At 47.9% G+C, this 25,407-nt stretch overlaps 1 protein-coding gene across 4 annotated transcripts in view; it reads left to right on the forward strand.

Moving 5' to 3' along the window:
* The first annotated feature begins 1,301 nt into the window (after window positions 1–1,301).
* Window positions 1,302–25,407, forward strand: part of CBFA2T2 (CBFA2/RUNX1 partner transcriptional co-repressor 2) — a 68,629-nt gene continuing 44,523 nt past the window's right edge. For all 4 annotated transcript variants that reach the window (XR_009960036.1, XM_062588854.1, XM_062588851.1 and 1 more), the window contains exon 1: window positions 1,302–1,374. The gene's annotated coding sequence lies outside the window, so the exon portion shown is untranslated. The remainder of the gene's footprint in view (window positions 1,375–25,407) is intronic.

Below are 25,407 nucleotides of genomic sequence, written 5' to 3' on the forward strand. Positions count from 1 at the left end.
CCATGCAGGGGATGCAGGCTCTGATGGATGGGCTGGTCAAATTAAGCACTGGTACCTCTCAAGAATAGGATGTAAAACTGCAAAGTTAAATTGCAGGCAGTGTAACTAGATGACAACACCTGTTGTTTTAGCACAAATTTGGATCTGCTCCATCAAAAGACTTCTGAGCCCAAGAGATGGCTGTTCTTGGCCAGCAAAATGAAATCCAGGCTCAAAACCAGACCTTGGCTTCCTGGACGGCCAGAGCTAAGAGCTGCCAAACTGCCGTGCACGGCAGCTCACAGGCCGTGCAGTAACACACCCAGAGCTGCGCTTTTACCAGGCTGCTGCCCAGCACCAACCGGGACAGGAACTGTAGGAGCTTTAAACCCAGTCTGTTGGCAGCATGGTCTTACTGGGAATCAATCCCCTGACCCCCATCAGCAGGTAAGTGCTCCAGTCCTTTCTTTTTCTTTTCAAGAGCTGAGTAGGGCTCACACAGCTTTCATTGACTTACCAAGGCAGTGGCTTCAGAGGTGGATGGTGCCCTGGGGCAGTCAGTTTACCTCTCCTACTCCACCCTAAAAGCACTCCTGGTTATAAGCTCTGCCAAGGCTGAACCTCTGGACTGGGAGGGAGTCAAAAGCCACAGGCCCATTGGTACCAGCATGACTTGCCAACTGGTGGCTTTGGCATTTACCCAAGACAGGAGATTGGGTCCTGGTCCCTGGTTTCAGCACCATATATGTACCTTATCACTCCAAATCCCTGTAGGATTTGAGCAGAGTCATGCTTGGTTTTCAGATGCCAAGCAGATGTCAGCATGAGGCTGACGTTGTATTCTCAGCCTTCACAAACCCCAGGCAGATCTGGGGACAAAGAGAACTTCCAGTTAGTGAAGCTCTCATGATCACAAACTCTGGCATCTCCAGGCTTTGAGGTATTCGCCACAGGTAAGCAGCACTCAAGTACTGGGCTTTGCCAGAGTTGAACTACTCACATCTCAGTTCTGACTTGGGTTTTCACATGACCAGACTCCCTGATGCATTTGTGGAAAGGAAGAAGTGCTGTGAGACCTTCCGCGGCGGGGGGGCTTCGGGAGGCGCCGCGGGGAGCAGGGCCGGCACCGGCAGCAGACCGAGGGCTGCCGAGGGGCCGGGCCCGGGAGCGGGACGAGGCGGGGAGGGCAGGGCAGCAAGGGGGAGGGCGGCGAGCAGGGGCGGTGGCGGGGCCAGGCCGCGCCCCCGGCGCGTCACGGCGGGCCGGGCCGGGCCGGGCCGGGCCAGACCGCGCCGCGCGGGGCGGGGCCGGGCCGGGCCGTGGCGTCCCGCCGCCGCCGCCGCCGCCGCCGCCGCGGAGGAGCCGGGCCGTGGTGGGATCCCCGGGGCTGCCAGTGTAAGAGCCGCGGCGCGGCGCGGCGGAGCCGGGGCGGCCGGGCGGCGCCGGGCGCGCTCCCGCCGGCTCTCCGGGCTGCGCGCGCGCGTATTTATCTTTAGTTTGTGTTTAGCCCGCGGTTTGGCGCCGTCAGGGGCCGCGGCTCGGCGCTGCCGGCCCCCGCCGCGGCCGGCCCTGCCTCGGGCTCCGCCGCGGCCGGCTGTGCCGGCAGAGCCGCCTGGGCCGTCGCGCTGGGCTCCCCGTCGGGAACCGATCCCGCTTAAAAATAGCCGGGCGGGGGGGTGGGGGGAGAGGCCGCTCGCTCGCTCGCTCGCTCAGTTGGTTTCTTTGAGCTGGGCCGCGTTCCCGGGGCCGGGCGGGGGCAGCGGCGGCGGCTGCGGGGCGGCCGCGCCGGGCAGCGCCTCCGGGCGCAGCGCTGCTCGCCCCCGCCGCCCCCCGCTGCCGGCGGCGCGGCGCGGCGCGGAGCGCGGCGGCCCTGAGCGCGGTGTCACGAGCGCGCCCGCGCGCCGGCTCGGGGGCGGTTTGTTTGCGCGCGGCGGAGGCGCCGCGGCGGCGCCGGCTCCCCTGCGCGGCCCGCAGCGACGCGCCGTGCGGCGGACGGGCCCGCGGCCCCGCGCGCGGTGCCGGGACGAGGAGGGGGGTGCACGGGAGTTCTGCTTCCGTGAATTCCTCGGAACGGGAGGTTTGTTTCCAGCAGAGCTGCGCTCTCGCTGGAGGCAGTGGGGTTGGCGAGCGTGCGGGGGAGTGCGCTGCTGCTGCCCAGGAGCCGGGCGGGGGCTTAGCACGTGCCTGACCCTCCCGGTGGGTCTTCTCATCCATTCCTGCGGGCCGCGTTTGTCTGTCTGTCTGCGGAGAACCGGGTGCACTGAGAACGGCTTTGGAGCCGTCCTAGGCTGAGGGATGAGGTGCTGCCACGGCGAGGTGACACTGCGTGATGTCCTCGAGCACCTGTCAGACGTGGTCCGTTTGCGCAAGGGCTCGGTCGTGGCCTCCATGTGCTTTTCTTGAAGAGCTTTAGCTCAGTGAAACAGGACAACCGGTAAAAGCGTGTCCTAAAGCTCAGAGGCTCTGAGGGAACTTTAAAACAAAATGTGGTTGCTTGGAGAGAAGCAACACAAAGATAGAGGCCAGCGTTAATGTGGAAATCGCCCTGAAAGCTACATTCCCAATAAGAGGGAATTGCCAAGTGATGGAAATTGCAGAGGGTGGGTGAATACTTCGCCGTGCCGCTGGGGTACGATGCACGGAGATGCTGCGAGAGCGAGGCTGTTACGCCTTTAAAGCAGTTACGTGTGTTGGTATGCTGAAGCACGCACACTTAAAACACCCAGTGGTAAACCTAGCTGCTGCAGGAAGAGGAGATTGCAGCGAGGAAGCTGTGTTAACATGAAAACGGGTGTCCGGAAGCATGGTATCTGATTTAGGCGCTCCTAAGCTGATTGTGAGGGAGGGCTCTTCATTTTGACTCTGACTTGAAAAAGAGAGCTTGCAGAAGGAACCTGGGTGAGATACCTGCTTTAAGCTGAGTGGCCAAAAGTTAGACCTGTACGTCTGAACTCAGTTTCTCCAAGCTCCCTTTACAATCATGGAGAAGCAAGCACTGGGAGGACGATTTGTCTCACCTGTCTTAGACACCTCTCCTTGGAGGAGATAAATTACACTCCAGAGGTGTCTGGTTTTTTTCATCGTCTGTAAGGGGAGATGAGGGTAACTGGCTTGAACTTTGGCAACTGTGAGTTAAATGAAACAAATCCCATCCAGTTTGTTTATCCGTGGTGCAGCTCAACTTTATACGCAGAGATGGGTGAGGTTCCCTGAGTCTCTTAAACTTAGCTCTGGGAGGAAGGACAGTCCTTTAAAATCCTACCTAGAAAGAATTAAACCTAAGGGGAAGAGTGATCTTGTATTTAGAGCTTTAGCTTCAGAAGGGAGATGTGAAACCAGTCTCTGTCTCTGCTGTGGCACTTTTCTGGACCCTCAGGGAAGGTGGCTGAGTATTTTTCTGGATTGTGGCTGGTACTTGTATAAATGCATATATAGTTGTTCAGTTTTGCAGTATAAACCACATCTGATAGTAGGGCTTTTAATCTGCATCCCTCTGGCAGAATGAGGTAAGGATGTGATGACATGTGATCTTATGCTAGCAAGTATGGCAACATCTGGCACGAGGTGACCAACATCTGGCCCGGGGTGGAGAGGAAGCTTCAGATGACTCAGCTGCAGCTTGAGCATCATTTTTAATGCTGCTTTAGTATGTGGCTCAGCTTTCCTTTGGTAAAGTGCTAATGATAATACTGATGAGCTGTACAGCTGTTCTGTAAGGATAAACACATGAATATGTGTTAGCAGCTTTACAGATAGATGGGAGCAGGTAGCAATATTGTGTTTAGTGCCAGTTATTGTTTTCGGACCAAATACTAGCACAAGGCTTCACTCACATCCTTGTCAGTGGACCTAGCGTCTGACCAGGAACACTGTTGGATTTTGCCTTTAGTGTCTAGAAAGTAAATAATCAGGCATAAACTCGTAACTTTTATAAGCACAAATTATATGATTAGTTTGGTTATTTGTCCGGTGATTCCCACTGTATTATGAACATAGTTACTGGCTACACTAGGAAGTTCCTTGATTGCTATGGGGATGTAATGCAACGAAATGCTTCAATGTTTACTGTGAAACTAATGATCCAGAAAGGAAGGAGAAATGGGGGACTGCTTTGAAACTTGACAATATTCCATATTAGTTTAAGGCACATACTAACTCCCTTATGGACATGTGTTTCTTGCATGGGTATTTCCAATATGCAGAAATTCAAATTGATCTTTGAGGGACTTGATTTTTATATACTGTAAATTGACTGATTTAAGATGTTACTCTTCCCTTGAACCAGCATTAGGGAGAGTGCAATAAACTGACTTTTTAAAGCCATCAGAGCAAAGAAAAAGTGTTACTTGATTTGCAGCTTCTCTGAGCATGAGATGGAAAACAGTATGTATTTCAGGTGGAACTTGTGGGTTTGACTCACTTAGAAGGAGGACTGTGGTGGAGTGTGTGAGCTGAGCATGGTTTCCATCGGCTGAGCTGCGAAGGCTACAAAAACCTCCCGATTTTACAATAAACCTCTGAAATGGCAGAGGGAAGAAAGGTTGCTCTTGTTTTCCTTTTCCTAGCATGGATCAGAGGTAAACGCTTTGATTTGAAAGAAGCAGCCGTGAAACTAGGGCAAGTGAGAAGCCAACCTGTCTCTCCTGCTCTGATACAAAATCTCATGGAGCCAGTGCCTGAAACCAGACAAGTGATCTACCTGGGACTCTTCCAAATAAAGTAAACCATCTTCCTGAAGGCACTTGTGCCTGCTTCTTACCAATGAGTGTCCATGGCAGAAGACTTTTTTGGTGTCACGGTTGCCTTCCCACTCACCCCTGTTGTACCCCATGCACGCACCCAGCTTTGACTGAGCTCTTTAGATGTCGCTGGATGGCTTTTGGTTTTCTCAGATGCCTTTTTGGTTGTCTCTGGGGACTTCAAATAATCAATCCTGACCTTACAGTTCAGCTAAAACTTTCTTTACTCTGTTTCATGCTTTTCTAGAGAGATAGAAGCATTACTGGTAATAACTTATTTAAGAATAGGACTTTGTCAAAATGTGCACATATGTTTCCTTAAAGATGTGCTTTGTAATCTTGGTATAATTTAAGGGATCAGACTACTCAGGCAGGGATTTTCTCCAATGTAGATTTATCTTGAAGTTTAAGATACAATTTGATAATAGCCTTCAACGTTGGGTTACAGGGATATTTTCATAAAATAAATGGCACGCTGCTTCCTTGACTTTGGAGCCATAGATGACACTTCGAAGTTTTTTTAAATGTTACAAAATTCTCTCATTTAAATTACAAATATGATTTTGAGTGACAAGTGTAACATTAGCCTTTTTTTCTGCAAATGTCTTAACCAATTGAATACTTAGTGAGTGCTTGGAGGAGTACTACTGCCTTTCTCAAAGTGGGCTGAGCAGAAGAGTTTGTTAGCGTAAATAGCTGCTTCTCACTGCACGAAATGCATCATTTTTTTTCCTCGTTCGGCTCCCTGGGGATTTGGCCTATCACTTCCTAATCGTGGACCTGCTTTCTGTAAGCAGCAGGTTCCTCCAAATGTATCACCTGGGACATCTCCACCATACATACATACTCCATATGTGTATGCTCCTTACTGTTGCAGATGCATTTAAAATCGCATGGCGGAGAAGGAATTGCCTGTTCTCAGCTGGTGGGTAACTCCATAGCATGGTGCCTGCTGCATCTTTGACCTCGTTGCAGCCAGCTCCCATGGCTTCAATGTGTGCAAAAATTCACCCCAGGGCTTGCAGGTCTTGTACGGGATCTCGTGAAGAGAGCATGACTGTGAGAGTCTGTTTACTCCGTATCATTATTGCTGCTGTGACATGATTCTTTGTGGCAGTATTTCAGTATAGCAGTGGACAGTATTTCTCTCATGCCTTGGGATGTGCTTGGTACTTTCTGGAGTGTGTGGGTGTAACAGTGTCCTCAGTAGACCTGGGTATAAGCTTCCCCTCACTAAGATTTGGCTGCTTCCGCACCAAGGGTCCAAGGCCCAGCTCTAGTGTGGTGCTGCTGCATAACCTTGGCTTAGACTGCTGAGAGAGAGCAGGGAGAAAGTCTGTGGAGAGGTAAGAGAGGTTGAAATTACAGGCAGGGATCCATTTGTAGCTCAAGAAGGATTCAAGAAGGAAAAAAAAATAAAATGGGAAGATGTGGAAGCCTAAAGGAAAAAAAGAGATGGAAGCTGGTCAGACTGGTTGGTCTGCTTGGGGGCTGGTGGGTCTGGCCAAGGACCAGTGGGGAGCCGTTGGGTTGAGTGGCGGTTGGCGTCTATGGGCTTGAGCTGGGGCAGGCGGTACTGGGCAGTGCAGAGGAGCCGCTCGGGCGACATGCCCACCGCTGGCCTGGCCAGCGCAGGCTCTCCTTGTTGGGAGCAGCGAGCACCCACGCGTGGTCTGGCAGCCGAGCCGTGGGAGAAGGAACAGCGGCCGCTCCCGCACTTCTGGGCAAGCTGGAATGGGTGCAGCCTGCCCTTTCCTCCGTGCCCTTTCCACAATTGCATGGGAGATGTGGGGCTGCTTCCTGGGCATATTCTTGGGAAGGAATCTTTAAGGGAGTCATGCTTTAGCAGCAAACTGATTTAATACTTCTTTAAAGGCTATGGGACATCTCACTGTGTCTAGGTTGCAGAAAAAAAGTTGTTTTTTTTTTTTTTTTTTTTTTTTTTTTACCTAATTGCAGGTAGTTGCATGCATCCAGGGAGATCCTGTAGACTGGATGTTAAAGCACAAAGAAGTCAAATGGCCCTGTAGTTCCTCCCAGCTCCTGTTCAAGCTCTTTTGCATTACACCACCCAGTCTAGCAGATCTGTGGGCAGGAGTACTCCCTCCTACTCACTGTTTAAGTTTGGTGTAGACCAAGAAGCCACTGATAAATTGTCACTGTAAAGCATTCAGCTTTGAGGGGAGATGAAAAAAAAAATCTTCCAAAAGTTTGCCCCCCTGGCAGATTATACGTGGGCCAGTACTTTGGTTTATCTTGTGACTTCACTGCGCTCTCTGACTTTGCTAGCTTAGAAACAATAACTCTCCTTATCCGTCGTCATGTTTTTCTAATTAAAGACAAAGCTTGGTAAATATTTTTTAAATGATTGAATTTCCCAAGTATGGAAAACACATGTTGGGAGTCAGGCCTGCTGAAGCCAATGTGCCTTTTCCCATCGCGTCCCTTTGAGCGTGTGAGTGCAAATGCAGATTTAGAGCTGTGGGTGACAGGTTTATCTGGGATGATTGGCCAGGATTTATAAACCAGGAGGGGATTTACTTAGCTCTCGCTCCCTCCTCTTCCCCCCTTCCTTCCCCCCCACCCTGACCTCAGTCTCAGAGATAGGAAATTGGGATCACATTAAACCCTAATTGGTTTGGCTCCAGCAGTAGATCAGTGGCTGCCAAATAGTTAATTTATTGTGTGAGAGTTTGGCTGTGTGTTGAGAGGCAAATTTGCTTTAAGCAGAGGATCTTTGTAAACTGTACATGCATTCATTTGCCATTTACACAGGTGTTGGGGGGGCACAGGAGGCACATGCAGCGGGGCAGGAGCTGCTCTCCCTGGCAGTCAGGGCACTGCGGTGCAGAAGGGCTGAGGGGTCTCTGCGCCCCAGCTGCATGTGTGGTGCAGGGTTGTCTTTTCTCCTTCCCTTCTGCCCATCAGAAATAGTTTTGGAAACTGCCAAATAAAAGAAATTAATATTGATTCGGCTGAACTTCACAGTGGGCCTTTGGAAACCACTAGAGAAGATGAGGGAGGCCCTCAAGAAAATGAATGCACCCATTTTGGAGATGACAGCAGGCCTGGGCTGCTACCTTGTCGTGGGGCCAGGTGGGGAGTCCCTGAGGGTGGTGAGATTTCTGCTCCCGTGGGTTATGAGGAGGAGCATGTTGGGGAGCCTTGTCACCAGCTGGTTTCTGGAGCCCACAGAAGCCCCCTTTGCTCCTTCCCAGCATCATGGCCCAGCTCTTCACTGGGTCACTTGGGCCGAGGACTATTCTATGTGTTAGCTTTATTGTTGCAAGCTGGTTTCTGTGGGGTTGGAGGCACCTAGTCCCATTTGGCTCCTCCTGTGAAATTTTAGGGAAGTTGTGCTCCAGCAGAAGAACTTGCAGGGGCTTTAACTACGAACAGTCCTCATTCAGGCCCATCACTTGAATGGGAGTTATTTGGATCAAAGAGGACGTTGCAGCCAGAGTTAAAGCTTCTAACGCCTAGCGTGGCTCTGGACTTGGAAAATGGTTTGCAAAAGGCTGCAGAAGGAATAAATCCATGACTGTAACATTTTCTTTCATTTCTCACTGAGTTAAATAACAAACTTCACGTTTGGGAGCTGCTTCCAGCTCTGAGGCAGCAGAATTATTGCTGCAGTGCTCAGTGGCAACCTTTCTGAGTCAGCTGCTATTTCCATTGTGAACTTGATACCTGAAGGCTCAATATTGTGACCCTTTAATTTTCAGCTGCTAAAATGTACCGTGCATGTCGGCTAAAAGGGAAGAGCTCAAAGGGGAATTTGAAATAGTTATGCTGTAGGAGCAGCATATTTTTTCAGCTAGTTCTTAAGTGCTGAGTGTTCAGGAGAAATTGATAGGTAGCAGCAGTGCACCCTTAGTAATACTTTTCCTTCTGCAACTCTTGCTTCCTAGGATGTAATAAAATCCATTAAGTTCTATTTATGATCTGTGGCCGAATATAGTAATAGTTTTATTTGGGTAATTGTGGCTGTTCTACTGATAATCAGAATTCTGAAGACTTCCAGTCAGGCTACAAAAGCAAGACGGTGTATTTGGTAGGGTACGTTGCTGTCCTGGCCAAGTGTTAAGCAGTGTTTCAGCAGAGTTACAGAGCCATCATCTCGCAGAAAGGGTTAGCTCAGGCTGAGCCTCTCTGTAGGAAGGCTGCTCCTGCCCGTGGCTGCCACGGGCTCTTCTGATACAGACCGACGCGTTCAGGACGGGCTGCCCTGAATTTGCCGGTTTTAGGTGCTAGCAGGTTTAGGCAGCAGTAAGTGCTTCGTGGAGACAAATCGGACAGGCATTAAGCAAACAATGACGATTCGTTTTAAAGAGTATCTTTTTGCGTGGAGGTCTGAAAGCAGGTTAAACATTTGTCAAGGAGCCACTCCCCACTTCTCTACCTCATTTGAAACGCTGCCATTTCTGGGGTGAACTACTGTAATTGCTTGAAAGTACACAGCATTTCCACCACTTTTGGCAGGAGGTAAAGGGGAGCACTGTACTCAATTGCAGGGCAAAATACAAATCAGCAACTGGGATTTTTCTCAAAGAGCAGATCTGTCTTCTGTGCCATTAAGTCCGAGTTGGATGGAAGCCTTATGCCCAATTTCCTTTTGTGATTTAAGCATGGTGTTCTTTAGAACACAGCCCATGTTTATGTCAAGATTTAAAGTAGCAAATTCTAGCTAGAAAATCTTTCTAGCACTTTGCTAGCCTTCTGGTTTTTGCTTCCTTGTTGCATTACTGTTGCTAATGGATCACCTTCACATGGTGCGTAATGATACAGGTCGGACATTACGCTATGCTAAGAAGCTGTCATCTCCAGGAAAGTTCTTTCATATATATATTCCCACTCTTCGACCTGCACAGATCATGAAGCATTGAAAAACCTTCTAGTCTAACCAGAGATCGCCTGTCTCAGCTTAAACATCCACCTCTTCTTTGAACGTGGACACGTGCTTAAGGGTGTATCGATGCTTTTGACATTGTTGAATGTGTGCACAAGCTGATGCACCCAGATTTTTAGCTTTATTAGCCACCACCCCCCCCCCCACACACAAAAAGCTAGCTACATCTAAGATGATCCTGGCTGAAGAACACACCTGTGGTTCCTCCTGCTCCTGTTGCAATGGGGATATAGTCTTGCAGTGAATATTTGTTCTTAGATATACAGCAACTTCCACTAGCACTGTCACAATTTACTGTAGCTCCATTTTCCAGACTTTCTAGGTATCCCTCACTTCCCTCTTTGTACCTGGAAGTTGTGTTAAACTTGATAGCCTCCTACTTGAAGTTTAACCTTTCATTTCTCATGGGGACCACGGCTGACTGCCTGTGCACAGCCAGGCTCCTGGCAGTTCAGCCAAGGCTGGTTTCCCATGTGCAGTTCCCTGCCTGGAGCCTGTTTCACATTTCCAGCCAGCTGGGTATGGAGGAGTGGAAGTTATGCTGGAGCTCCAGGAGCTCCACATACATGTACCCATGTCATCTCAGTCAGAGCAGCATAGTGATGCAGTTTGCTGTGCTGGCAGCAGATCCATGCATTGCTTGGCTGTACTGCAAGGCTAGTGGCCATGATCAGGGGTCCGGTGACATGGGCCCAGGTAGCCCTGCTATGCGTCCTTCAGCATGACCCACAGTGCAGCACCATCCCCTTCCCAGCACCAAACCTTCTGAGAGAGAGAATGAGCAGAGATCCTGAGGATGGATTCTGAAAAAAAATATATATATATATATGACCAATCTGCAGGAACTATGAGCAAACTGACGTAGCAGACCTGGAGAGCGGCCCTGGGACCTTCGCAGAGATGAAGCAGTTCAAGGCTGTGGGACGGAGAAGTGCACAGGCAGGCACACATCCTTGGTCCAGTCTCTGCTCTCATCCAAGTTCACTGCTGCTGTGTGGGAAAGGAGGGCTGTGTGCTGGAGGGAGAGATTTCTTACTTTTTGGCAAGTGTAATTGAGGTTAAAAGGACACGTTCAGGTATGTCCAGCTTTGGATAGAAGTGGAAAATGTCCATGTCTACACTTTGTCTTCCCTTCCTCTGTTGTCCACTTCTCCAGGCAAGCCGCCCCTCACCTATATGTGTGTACACAGAAAGAAGGAGGAAGAATTTAGAGACATAGGCAGTGGCTTGCTCATAAAGATTTTAAATTTAACTTTAAGGTAACAGGGCTTATAAGTCAGCTTCATGCAAAACTGAATTTTTAGTGAATTGTTTGCATTCAATTACTGCTGCTCATTTATACTTTTGCTGTGTGAGGTCTGACCCTAGATTACAGATCTTAGTCCATAAGCATCACCAGATTTCTCTCCAGGAGGACAGCGAAATGGAGGAGGACCTGTGTCCTGGAGCGGCTCTTTGGCTGCTGGCAAGGAGTTCTTTGGGGCTGCAGCAGGACATTTCCAACCTCTGTTCTGCTGGTGGCCGCCAGGGCCCCAGCGAGGCAGCCTCAAGCCTCTCTGATTTTAGCTTTGCTTTCTCTGCTGCCCCTTTCTGACAGCATCTCTTTTGCCTTGCACTGTATTTATCCCTGGAAAACTTTAACAGGCACTTGGTTTGTCCTTTTTGTTCTTGAATATACTTGTCCCATTGAATAAACTTTTTTTCCCTGTATAGCACTGATTTTTAGTAAAGGTATTTTTAAAGATGGAAAAAAAACCCCTTTCTTTATGTGTAACTGGATGCCAAACTATTACAACATGCAAGCTGTTTGGTAGGTAACTTTTACATGTTTGACTTGCCTGTTAGCAATTTTATTTAAATGCTAAGACTTAAGTCACTGTAGCTACCCTGTTCATCAGGTTTTATTTCCCATTTAGTAGTTATAGCAACTTCCCTTGAGCCCTGTATCTCTTAATTAAAAAATCTAAGTTTATATATAAAGTGATTAGAATAAACTATATTGTATTTTTATGGTAAAATATACTTACAAAAATGATGCTTGTAGATTCTGTCACTACTCCTAAATATTGTTTATAGCCTCCTTCACTGTCCTTGACCCTCTGCCAGTGTCAACAGCTGCCTGTTCTGGGGATGCGGAGACTTGAGCAGCCATCAGGGGCCACAACCTGTGCAGAAATTCTCACCTTCAGCTTCGTGCAAGGTGCAATGGGCCGTGGTCATGCCTGTGTTTGCTCTGTTACCAGAGCTATCTTGCCCTCAATTTGTCAGAAAAATCGTCCCTTGCAAGATATTAAGTGTTACTGGTATTGCTGAATTTCCCACACCTGTTGGTCGGACGAGATGCATTTCCTTGCGCTGCGCTGGTGGTTCCCCAGAACCACAGTAGCCACTGACCTTTGCTAATGGGCTAGAGCAGGATCTCCGCGTTTCCTTGTGCACATGCTGCTGTGGGTTGCCTCCATGCCCATCAGCATGGCTCGCTCACTGCCCACGCAGCGGTGGCCTAAAGCCCAGAGAAGTCAACAGTGCCCAGTAGAGCACAGAGTGCACGGGCAGGTGCGACCCACCGAGGTCCATGCTCTGCAGCCCCCTTGGTAAAAGCCAGCAGCTATCTCAGGAACATTTCCTCTTGCTCAGTTGCCTGTGAGTAAATCATTTGGGGAACTACATTGACAGTCCCTTCCCACCGTGGTGCTAACGAGCTGCATCCATGGTGGGGTGGGCAGCTTCTGAGAGCACTGGCAGCCTGTTTCTGCCCTGGAGAAAGCTGCTTTTTTCAGCAACTTTTCCATCTTCATGATGATTTACTTCTCCATGTGCAATATGGTTACAGCTGTTGCTGGTTTTCCCTGTCCAAAGACCAGAGTGAGCCTATCTCTTCAGATAGGTCCACAGAAAAGCAGAATGGGCAGAGAGAGAAGTGGTGGGATGTGTGGGCTCGTTCAGATGAACACCTGAATAAGTACACATGGGGGAAAAACTGAGTGGTCAGAGTCTCTGCTGACTCTGTTTCTCCTGCATGGGATAAGTCTGTACATTAGCAGATATAACCAGAATGAGGAAGGTGAAGAAAGACAGGACTACCTCCATAGACATAACAAGCCAGGGGTTTAAATCTGTCACCAGTGCTGCTTTCCAAATGGCCAGGCTTCCCAGAGTGGCTGTCCCATGAATGGTGAGGTACTTCTTTTCACCTGTTTTTATAACATAGAACCAAAATATTCAGGGCATCCAAATAGTTTACACCCCAACAAACATATTCTGGCACGAGGAGCAGGAGTTTCCATCTCATTAAGCTGTTGGCAAAGCTTTGGTAATTCCAGTCACTGATGCAGTGCAAGATTTATCCGTCAACACAACCAGTTCTGCAGGGTAGAGCATCACTGTTTTTTCTCAGCAGTTGTGTGTTTATAACTGAGGGCAAAAGAGAGTGTTGAAATGTCCCTTGTTTGGGTTCTTCTGTTGTTAGAACAAGATCTCACAAGGTCTTAAGGCAAATATTGGAGGATTTCTTCACAGTGAATAGAAAGCAGATTTCTACACCTTAAGCTGTAAAGAAGAATTATTTTCAAACCTAGTGGTTTTTTTTAATACAAAACCTGACACTAATTCCAGATTTTATAGAGGCTAGAAGGCTTAGCTGATGAGTAACAGAATATAGAGTCTCTCACTTGTGGGTCACTAGATCACCTGCAGCCCAGGTTGGCTTTGACAACATTACTGCCATCTCAGAGCTGTGTGTTGGCCTGTGTGAAATCAGTTGCAGGTTTTGGTACATTTTAGTGGGATGTGTGGACAGACAGGTTGTATACATCACAGCTGGTCTTTTTTTTTTTTTTTTTTTTTGGCATGCAGGAGGTATGCCAGGAATTAAAGAGTCTTTGGAGATTGTGGAGTCCTCTGGCTCCTCAGAACAAATCCTTGTAGGTAAGGGATGAAGCATGTTGATGAAGGGTGGTGTATCGATGTCAGTGGGCCTGGGAAGTTTGTTTTTTTACAGATTTTATAGGATCTTGCATGCAAGAAAAAGAAATCTGCCCTCCTTGCCTTGTATTACATTATGCAGCTTGAGACAGGCATATACAAAATTCATTTTAGAGGTACGCTGTCCAGTCCCACAGAGAAAGGAATATTTTAGTAGGGCTTTCTTTCTTTTTTCTTTTTTTTTTTTTTTTTAATGCTTTATCAGAGCTTCTGTCGTTTCATCGTTAAAAACAGGATTATTCCTCAGGGATTAGCCATTCTGCATGGGTCAAGAAAACAGCAATGTGCCATTTTTGTAGTATACTTCTGGCCGCAGAAAGGGCGATGCCTTCGTATCCAAGAGGCACAGCAATGCAGACTTTTGGAAGCGTGACCCAAGAGGAGCTTTTACAAATGTCAGTTCAATCGTATTTGACTCTTGAACACATGGGAGACTTTTAGTGGTTTGTCTGCAACTGGCACTTCTTGTCATTCAAATGTCCTGTCTCCGAGACTCCTGGCATTTAACAGTCTCTGTTGTTGATGTAAACCTGAGGGGGTGAATTTGGAGTTTTTCCACATTCTGAAACAAGCAGTCAGAAAAACCTTTTAATTTGCATAAGAATCCTGTGTAGTTGACACAAGTTGACCCTACAGGCTTTCTTGAACTAACTCCCTAAATCTGTCAGATTTGTCTTTGCAAGATCTCATTTTCACCCTCAAATTATCTCCTTTCTTCCAGAAACTTATTACATCTCGTGGATTCTTTTCCATAAGACCATGACTCAGATTTAAGTTCAACTCATCTAAAGATTACTGCTAAACATAAGATAGCTTCTTTTACAGCTTCCACTGTGTCCAGATGTTTGGAGCAGCTTTCCCTGTGTTTTGGCTGCGCAAAGAAAATTTCACAATGGTGGTGAGTGGCTTTGTGTGTTTGAGTACACTTTCTCTACTGCTTGGTAGTATATCCTTGCATTCTTAGTATGAATATCCTCATTTTTTAATGAGGACTTGCAGGAGAATGGTGGAAAGAAAAGCTGAAGCAGCTCTGTTAATTGGGTAGATGTATCGCGTTGTGTTTAGTTGCAACAAGATTATAATGTTCTTAAACTCTTTGACTAAAGGTTCACTCAGACTGCAGTGTTAACTTGGAGAGGTGTAAGCTGAAATGACTGATAAAAAACCACGTAGATAAATCATTTTAGCACTTTTCTTGCTTTGCTCACAGTAGCATTTCCCGGAGATAGATATTTGTCATCTTCTTTCTCTCGATCTGCAAATGAGTAAAATCTAACATGCTCAGTGCTTAGCTGTAGGTTAGAGGATCAAGCGCAGCATGAGGAGGTAACAGGACACATAGCCCGTCTTCCCCTGCGCGCCTCACCCCTGCGAGCAGCCCGTGTGCTTGTGGTGGGCTCTTCTGGAAGTCCTCCGGCATCCAGGGCCTCAGCTCCAGTTAGCCCCGTCTCTGTTTCGATAGATAGAAATTCCAATGAAGTATTTCTGCTGACTGCATCCGAGGAGGTATGACCTGTGAAGAGAGTTTTTCTGGTATGAAGATCAGGAGTTACTTAGGCCGAGGATGAAAAGCCCCACCTCGCTGTCCACGTGGAAGTCTGTGGGAAGCCATTGCTAACCTTGGACAGCCAAGTGAGGGGTGCTACTGTTAACAAGCAGAGTTCCTGAAACAGGATGTATCACATGCATCCCTCTAAGCCTCTGAAGTGGTCTGGAGTCCCACGTGGCAGTCTGGAGCTGCCAGACCACCGCAGCAAGGTGTGCGACCGGAAGCAACCATCTGCTGTCTAAGGCAAGTGCCTTTCCCCAACTCCTCTGTGTACAAGCACCAGGACATCCTGTACCACCAGCTGCAGTCTCCACCAGCAAGTCACAACTGGTGACATAGCTGTCACTTGCTTCTTCCATCCATTTCCCTTTGTGTTTCTTTTTGGTGATCTGTCAGTCAAAAGCAAAGCACACACAAATAATTTTTGCTGAGCTTAAAAATCTCTCTGCAAAGTTCCAGATTACTTGGGCTTGAAACAACCAGGTTATTCACCCCCAAAGCAGCATTTCTAATCAACATCCTGAGTGCCTTAAGTAGGCCAGGACTGCCAGGAGCTGCTGTAACACTAATCTACTTTTAAAGCACAAGGCATGACTGTGAAAGGCCAGGTGTTTGCCTTTAACCGCAGCTGCTCCGTCTGCAGAAACAGGTGGAGACATTCAGGATAGTCAGCAAAACACAGCTGGTAAAAGTTAAGAGAAGACATATAATGTGCTAGTTCACCTGGGTGGGAAGGGCCCCAAAGCAAAATTGCCTGCAATAAACACAGCTTCACCTCAATAACGATACTGGCTTGGGATAGGATTAATGAAATGAAATGAAGAGGCAGTAAATGAGTACTAGAGCTATTTTTTTTCTTGGTAGCAGCATGGCTGAATCAAATCAGCTGTTTCAGGCATGCTGCCTTTCAGCCGTGCAGGTCTGCAACCCTAACCTGACTTTGTAGAAGATCTGCTGAGGAGTATCTCATTTCGCAAATCATCTTGTGCTCTAGGTTGCTGTTATTTTATTTTATTTTTTAATTCAGAGCATTCTTTCTTATTCCTTTTCCTGATAGGTTATTCTTAATTATATGTGATGTAGAAAATCAAGATTTTGACAGGTATTGAATTCTCAAGTTTATTGAGTTTTGGGTTGAAGCAAGTTTTTGGTCTCTTCTTCCCTATGTGCATGTTAATTAACTTGAACCTACAGATGTTTGAATTCTAGCTTTTTGGCCCAGTTGCTGGAACACGTAATGCTGGTTAGTGGCAAGATATCTGATTTCTTTGGTGCGCTGCTCTGATCGATCACTCCCTTAGGCCACGTGAGAAGTCTTCTCTCTGAAGTGTCTTAAGGGGTTTTCTGTGCGTTGCTTGGTTGGTGGGAAAGGGGAGAGGCAGGCAGTGCTCCATGTAACCAAAGCGCTTCTTGAGTGCTTGCTTTGGTAAAGTCTGTCCTTCCTGATCCCTGTATTTATACTCTTGTAGCAAGCTTGTTAGGTGAAGACCTGAGCCCGAGTGGGTCACTCTTTCCCCTTTGGAGAAATGCTAAAAGAGCTGGTGTCTCTGGCTCTCTTGCATTGTGAGACTGTAGTCTGGCTGTAGAATACTCCGTGTTATGGTTGCGGTGGGTTTTCTCACTGTCCTTGAGATAGAAAAATAAGTTCTGAGAGGTTTGCATAGCTCTCTCCTCTCTTTAATCCTATGGGGAATTCTGTTGTTGGTACTGCCGGGCTGCTGTGAAAAGCACTCAGGTAACAAGGGAGGGAGCAGGGAGACCCGTGCTTCCCAACTAGGTCGGTCAGCCTTAATCTGTGCTGGGGGCAGCCACAGCCAAAAATTTTGAGTAGAGATATGCTAGTGTTAGAGGGGAGCTGGTGCTTCCTGCGCTCATGAGCCTTCTGTTCAGCTGTGTTGGCCTTCAGCTTTTGCGTGGGAAACTCTGAGAGCTTTTAAGGGTGGGCAGGTTGTGTGTTTTCTCAGCTTGTTTGTCTTCAGCTGTTTCTCTTGGTTGAAGTTAGCTTTATTTATTTATTTTGAGGCTTGATATTTCTCAACCTGTTGCATTTTTCTAATGCGAGTGTCTGTTTCATAAAGTTGGCAAAGAATCTTCTGACTGAAGCATTTTTCTGTTAGAAAATGTCCATTTGTCAAGGCAAAAACTTTTTCCCGGGACTTATGCATGCCTGGGAAATCAGAAGCCACCCTAGGCACTATTTAATTATATTTAGTAAACTGCAGAACATGGTCTGAATAAATACTTAACTGATTTGAGCGTGGTTCCATGGCACCCTGGCTGCTTGACCTTTGCCAGTGCTGATGTGTCCTTGTTTTGTGTGATCTTTCTGACTGTTATTTATTTGTTTATTTATTTATTTGCTTTTTAATATGTCTAGAATGGGGAGATTTGAAGCCCAGGTTTCACAGGATGGAGCTGCCTGTGGCCCAATCTCCTCCTTGCTCAGGGCAGTAAACAGCATTCCTGGCTGGGGATTCACCATTTTACATTTTGCTCTGAAAATGCAGCTGTTTAAGGACTTTTTCCACCTGGGGAAGTTGCTGTGAAATGAGGCAGGGCGCCATGTGCGGTGGGCCAGCTGCTGCACACCAGTTCCACATGCAGAGAGCTCACGGGTGGTGGAGTGCCTCTGCACCAAGTAGCTTCGTGCACTTGGGTTTCATGGAGGCTTCAAGGTGGACAGGGTACGGGCAAGCGTGGGTGGCCGGGCATGGAGGAAGAGCGGGCTGCTGGCAGCGCTGGTGCACCGCACTGCGTCGTATCGATGCAAGTCCAGCTGCAGTTTCATCATCCACCCCAACCTCTCCAGCAGCTGATGGTGGCCAGGAGGAAGAGGAGGAGGCAGCCTTCCTCATTCTCCCATCTCATTGCTGCTGCTTGTGATGGTGCACAGAGTTACAGGGGGAACGGGGGGGTCGGAGGAGAGGAGTAACCTGTGAGTGGGGCCGAGGGTTGATCCCCTGGAGCAGAGGCTGGGGTGGCCACGAGCCCTCTGGGTACCGGGGTGAGCGATGGGAACTGCACTGGTTTTGAGAGGAGGAGAGAAAGAGCTTGGCTTTGCCTTCTGGTGGGATCTTGGTGTTAAAACCCTTTGAGGTGAATGTCGTGGGGTGTCACTTCCGCAAAGTTTATGTTAATGCCTAAAAGCAGATTTTCGTTCTCCTAAAATTTTTCCATTTTGTTTAAGTGTGCTTTCCCACTACTAAAAAGGTATTTTTCCAAGCCTACTATCTTGCTATTTGTCTTCCATTAAGTTATAAAATTATTCCTTTCCTTTTGGACTTCACTTTTTTTTTTAAATAGCATTATCTTTTTTATCAGGATGTTTTAAATGGCTAAAACTCGTTTCTGTTCAGCATATTAAGCTGAGAACTCCCCTGGGAGAAGCGGTTCTCACCAAACGATTGCATCGTACAGGAATGCTGGCATTTTTTCCTGGAAACTTGTAAACATGAACTTCCTGTTGACACGAACTGTAAATCTGCAAATAGGCTTTGCTTCTGACAAAAGATCAAGGTAGGAAAATTTTGGGGGTCCTTGCTGGGTGTGTCTTGTCCTCCTTGATCTGCATGCCAGCCCCCCAAAAGTGGTAGAAGGGCTGAGGAAGGTCAAGATCTACTCATGGTGCTGCACCTTTGGAAATCTATGTTTTTTCATTAAAATCAGTTCTTCCCCCCCTTTTTTTCCCCCTGTAGACACCAAATATGGATGCAGTTGTGCTCTGAGCCAGTTGGAGAATCTCAAAACCCTAATGTCTCCAAAGTGATGGTTCATCACTCATTTTTCTTTTTGTTTTTCCCCAGTTTCTCTGACCACAAAACTAATATTCAGTTAGAGGGATTTAACTCTATCCTAAATCCACGAGAAAAGTTTTGGGTAACAAACTACCCAAACTTGGCTGTGTAGTATAAGACATTTACCCCAACATGTTACTTGATCACGCTTTTATTTATAAACTTAATGCGAGGTCTGGTGGGAAGCATAAACCACGTGAGCTGTCGAGAGCCTGCAGTTCTCGCCGTCTCCGCTGAAAAGCCAAGGATGCAGAAGCAGCTGGGAAGCCGTGGCTGGGGGAGCCCAGACAGGGCTGGGTTTGGGGCTCTGATGCCCAGGGTTTGTGCTCACCCTGGCACAGCACGACGGCGTCTCGGCGCTGCTGTTTGCACTGGCACAGCAAACAAGCCATATGCTTCGCCTGCCTCCTGCCAGCGCCAAGGCCAACGCACCAGCAGCTTGTTGGGGGGAGAGGCAGCAGTGTACAGAGAATATCCAGGTGTTTTCCCACTGTTTTTTTTTTTTTTGAGGGGGGGGAGGAAGGTTGCTGCAGGCTTGATTTCTAGGCTGCCGCAGGTAGCGGAGGCAGTGATGGGGCAATCTGCTGCAAGGGGCACCAGTGTGCAGGGTTTTGGACTGACTGATGGGACTGCAGGAGCTGATGGGGTTAGCAGCAAGATGAGGGGTGCTGAGGGTGGAAGGGGTAGGGGCAAGCGAGGGAAGTAGAGATAAGATGAAAAAGGAGACTAAAGAGCATGGCAGTGGAAAAGGATGTGGAGAGGAAGGTGTGCTCCCAGGACCCCAAATGCAGAATGGAAAGGATGGAAGTTGGGGGCAGGATGAAAGGAAAGGAGGAAGAATAAATGAGCTGGATGGAGGTCAAACTCTCTTAATAAGCTTCACGTTAATTAATGTTTTCTCATGCGGCAGCACCAGGGTGTAGATGAAATCCAGCCCTTCTCTGCTTGACCTCCGCTCTCTTCTCTCTCCCCACCATTTGGGTTTTCCCTTGGCTTCCTGCCCTAAGTGAAACCACAACCTCTCCGACTTCTCCGGGCAGAATGAAAGGCACATGGCGGCGGTGTAAGAGGAGCCTCCCGCCGTCCTCTGTGCATGGGTGGGCGTGCTGGTTCTTTCGTAAACTAATAGCTCCCAGCAGTGCTACTAAATCAGACTTCGTGGAGCCAAGAGCCGAGAGTCTGGAATGCCGTTCCAGGCACAAAGGGCTTGGCATGGTTGTGCTTTTTTTTCCTGCTTTTCTCCTCCTTCCCCCCCCCCCCCCCCACCACCCCAAACCCACCATTTGGCAAAAGGATATGCTTTACAAAGAAAAATGTTTGCATTCATGCTAATAAATAATAATAATAATAATAAAAGGGAAGTCACCATATGAAAAAAAGCATGTTTTTTGCTGTTTGGTGAGGTGGGAAGAGAGAGAGAGCTTTCTTCAGTGCTAAACCTGCAAAACCAACCAAACTTTGGCAACAGTTGGGATTCTTTTGGAAAGCCCAACGTAAATCCTTAACTGGCGTAGGGTTATTTCTTCTTCCTTTTTTTTTTCTTTTCCCTGGATAAAAAGAACAAAAAAGAAGTGTGGACCTGCTCCCCCTCTAGTCACTCTCTTAAGATTTTTAGCATCTTAAAGGGAGGCTGTGGTTTGGGTGGGAAACTTGGATTCTGTAAATCGGGGTTACCAGGCTGGTGACAACTCTTCACTGAAGAAATAAAACTCCTTTGGTGCCTCTCCGATACCAGGGCATTCCCAGGCAATGAAATGTGGAAGTCCCACCTCGTCCGCAGGGCTGGGCAACCAGCGGAGTCATGTGAGTTTGTGTGCAATAAAAAATAACAGTGTATTTGTGAGTAAAGCCTGCGAAGTGTTCACAGATGCAGCCGCCCCCAGAGACTGCGGGGAAGGAGAAACTTGTGATGAAAGGGAAGAAATGCTGCTGTTAAAGTAGCCCAAGATGAAGAAATAAAAGCAGCAATCGGGAGAAGTCGCTGCCTGAAGGAGTGAAGTTAATGGTGGAGGTAGGCAGCTGGATGACCCATGCTCTGGGGAAGGGGGTTGATACCTGTCTCACTTGTTTTGTTGCACATTTTTGGGTATGAATACTACCCTGTCGGGATGAGAGCAAAAACAATGAATTGTGCTGACCTGGTTTGCTTTGATGGGCTTTAACATATGCTACTTCATTTATTTTATTTTTTTCCTATCCATAGGGTGGATTTGTTTTCAGAAGTTGCAGGGTGGCCACTGAGTTACCTGTGCCAGAGAGTTTGACCAACTGACCTTCAAAATCATATAAATGCTCCTGGTCTTCCCAATGGGCATACTAGGCCATTAAAGATGAGGGTTACGCACATGACAGTTGGAGGGGCATAGATGTATGTATTTTAACAAATCTCTATAGTTGAACAGAGTCCCTATTGATCTGGTACCTTTTGACCTTGCTGTTTGGAAAATATTGTCAAGTTGCAGAGCTGTTGAACAAGAATTAATCCTCTGCAGGCTGGATTTTACTCCCTTCAAATAAGATTACTAATTTTTTCCATATTTCTGTGTTTGGTTCAAATACCCATGACTGCTACAGAGACTTGTATCTCTACTCAGAGAAAGGGTGTTAGATTTAGGAGTGGATCCCTTTTTTGGAAAGGGCATCAGCTCTTAGGTTTTGTGATTTTAATGTATGTGGTCACATAGCAGTAATGAGAGGTAGCCTTTCCTTAAGTCTCCACCCAATCCCTAAGTCCTTGGCCATAAGGAAAGTTTCAGCGGCTTCTTGAGGTTGCGCTTGCTTCACTGATGCTTTGCTTCCATCCTTTTTTCCTCAATGCCTGATCATGGTTGTTCTGGGTGTAAACTGCCGTTTCAGTGAAGTTCAACTCCTAAATATTGCTGGGGAAAGGGGGGATGCTTTAAATGGATATAAATGCTCAGCACTACTCATGCCTCACCACTGAATGAGGCAATATGATTAGATTTACTTGACAAATTAAGCTTGTTAACATAATCTGCCATGTGCTAATTTAAATAATGGATGTACTGAGAAGTGGACGTTTGTTAAATGTGATAAATTTGCTAGGAACAGAGAGGTCTAAGCTTGGCCGAGCACCCCCGAAGCGGGGAGGGATGCCTGCCGGCGTCTGCCCAACTCGAATGAGAGTTAGCAACTTCCCCTGGGCACAGACAGGCAGTGAGCTGCTCCTGTGGCTCTGCAAGCATCCCTTCAAACGGAGCAGTCCCTTCTTGGCTCCAGTGACTCTTAAGTAAGGCATAAAGAAGGCAATAAAATGCTTGACTTTGCTGCCAAACCTGAGCCTAGAGGAGGAGGAGGATTCCAATTGGTTTCCATCAGATTCCATTTAGCATGAATTTACAGTTTCCATTTAGCCTGAAAAATGACTTTGGCTGTCTTGGTGCATTTGGATTTTTTTTCTGAGAGATGGAAAATGGTCAGCTTAAAATGGCAAAGGCTCTCCAGGGTTGCCATGAGTAAATGCAAAGCTTCTTTCCAAGGTAAGAGCGCAGCAGATGGAAAACAAAGCCACGGCACATCATGAAATGGGCAGGGAATTCAATAGAAATCACAGCACGTTCAGGTCTTCTGTGCTTGCTGTGGAAAGGGGCTGTGATAGGCATAAAAATTCCTCTGGAAACTGGAAAAATTCTTCAGATTTGCTTGCTTTCCTCAGAAACCACACTTAGCAGCAGGTATCAATAGCTTTCAGTGTTCAAACTTTGTTTTCTTAGTTCTTTCCATGGAACATTCCCATGAGAAGAAAGTTGCAGCAGATTAACGTAGAGAGCCGGGGAAAGCAATTTTCCTAGCTGCTGCCTGCAGTATTAGTTCTTTCCATTGTGATGTCCGCATGTAGTGTTAACATCTGGCTTATAAAAATCTGTCTTAATGGATACTTGTGGAGCCGGCCAACTTATTGGTAAAGCTGAGATGCTACCTCCAGTCAGCCGGTTACCTGGCTCAGTGGCTTTATTCGTGTTTTGCTTCTGTTTCCCCGTGCTTTGCTTGCAAAGGAGCAGCTCCCGAGTTTGCTGAGTGGGGAGCCGGCCTTCGGGATGCTTCACTGCTCATCCTGTGGCAGGATGCAGCTGTCGGAGCTGTCTGAGCTGCGTTGTGGGAAGGGGCACCTTCGCCCGAGCCCTCCTCTGCGGGCACGAGGCTGGCCCCCGCTTCTGGCCCGCAGCTCCACAGACCTGACTCAGGAACGAGCCTAGGGCCAGGTCATGAAGTTTGGCATATTCCAGGGATGTCCTTTGAGGATGGTGGGATTTTGAATAGGGAAAAAATTTATGTTGTCTTGGGGTGACAACTGATGGTTAAACCCCAGATAGTGCCACTTCCATAGGTATTAGGCCCTTAGGTTAAAATATGGTTTTAAAAGAAAGTGTGTAGAGAGTGATAGTTGCCTATTTTGCACAAAAACCCCCAGTTCCCAGGATTGTCACACATACCTTGTACAGGGTTTTTTTCTTTGGCTTTGAACCTGAGAACTGGTAGTTCCCATGCTGCATCTCTTGATGGTCTTCTGGTCTGCATGCAGCGGCATCCTTCCCTCTTGTGCTGAGATTTGGATGCGGCTTTTGAATTTGCTGGCTGCCTTCAGGCTGGTTTGGTGATGTTGGGAGGGGAATAGTGATGTCTGTTAACCGCTTCTGGGGCCCTAAGCGTAGGGTCTCTTCCATCTGCCTGGTAATATCCCCAGTGGAGGCAAAGCTGCAATATGAGCTCCCTCATTATAGGACAACAGAGAATCCACATGAGAGTGACCTCAGCCAGGGAAGGACTTCTGTGGGGACCTCACAGCACGAGGGAATCAAGCCATGAGACACAAGTCTGTAGGAAAAAACTTTATTAATATTCTGGTACTTGTGGGGCTGACTGTTTTTTTTTTTTTTTTTGTCTCGCTTCACTGTATAATTTAGAGGTGATTTTTCTATCTTTGCTTATGAAAGACTGAGAGCACAACCTTCACCAAAAGTGTCAAAAGTTCCAGCAAACTAAATTTTCTGCGGTGTAGTGCTGTAGTTATGTGCCTCGCAAAAATGCCCAGGCTCTGCAAGAGCAATTTAGCTTGGCGAAAAATAGGTCTGAAGATGGTCCCACCAGAGTCACCAGGAGCGTGGACGTGTTCCTGATGCGTTTTGCTTCCAGATCATCACGTCAGAGAGCGTCTTAGACTTCAGTGCTGTGATATTTGGTCATTACTCACCTTTTTTGCTGAAGCGTTTGAAATTGCAGCTGGTCGGGGTTTGGTGGCGGGTGACCGGCCTTAAATCGGTGCCTCCTCTGGTAGCTGGGCTGATGTGGGGTTGGGGGAGGGGGGCCGAGTTTAATAGCTTAAATTCTCCTGCCTGCGAGTCTTTCCCCCCTCCAGTTATGCCTGAGCAGTGCAACTGCATTGGGAGGCCTGCCCTCTGCAGGGAGGGGCGAAAAACCCATCCGGCACCTTCCTGAACCTCCCCGTTTCCTCCCGCGTCTCGTAAAACCTCGCTGCGGGCCCGGGGCCGAGGAGGAGGAAGGTCTGAGCTGCAGCCGTTGGATTGCTCTGGTGCTCGGGTGCCCCTGCCCTCGCCGGCCGCCTCGACCCCTTGCGGGGTGCTTTTTAATGCTTCTTTAAGAGTTTGCCTTCTCTCTTTGTAGCCTTTCCCTCTCCCAAAGGGCATTGGCGGTGCCTTAATTTAACGCAGGGGGGAGGCGGCGAGCGCGGAGGTGCCGGTTAGGCAAGCCGCTCGAGCCCCGGTACTTCCAGGAGAGTTACGGGTGCGTTAGCAATAACCTGCCAAAATATCGGGGGGTTCCTAATTAGATGTGTCTTGCTGACTCTGAGCGGCCGAATATCCAGGCAAGATTGGGGTGTTCGGATGGTGGGATTTCTGAGCTCTGGTAAAATCCGTGTCCCTTGGCGGTGGCGAGCTTTTAGCTGGTGGTGAGCTTGCTAGGTCTCTGCTTTTCCAAAGAGTCGCAGGGGAGGGCGAGCTAGTATTGCCTGCGGGGATTTTTAAAACAGAATTAAATCGTGGCCTTAACCTGCGCAGCTTGGAGAAATGGGGATTGGCGTGCTGAATCCCTCCTGAGACGTGAAAAGACGCTCGGGACCCCGGTGAGGTCTGCAGGGCAGAACGCTTTGGGCAGGCGAAAAGTGCAGCCATCCTTCCTCCTCCTCTTCGGATGGTTTCTGTGGGAGGAGGGCAGTAGTAGTGTTTGAGCACTAACTGGAGGGGCAGCTGCGTTTTCTGCAGTGCGATATCGAGGAGCAGGCTTGTAGGCGGCAGAACTGCCAAGTCTGCGCGCTGAAAGCGGGGATGGGGGAAAAATGCTCAAATTTGTTATGTCCAGTGGTTTTTCTTTTGTGAGACTGCTCAGCTACCGCTATAAAATCCCTCATGTACTTTACTCCCTGTATAAAACATTTAGGATTTCCATTTTGCTTTAACACTTCCTCTCCTGAGT

This window comes from Rhea pennata, chromosome 16 (genome assembly GCF_028389875.1).
Source record: "Rhea pennata isolate bPtePen1 chromosome 16, bPtePen1.pri, whole genome shotgun sequence".
In the NCBI taxonomy this organism is placed as follows: Eukaryota; Metazoa; Chordata; class Aves; order Rheiformes; family Rheidae; genus Rhea; species Rhea pennata.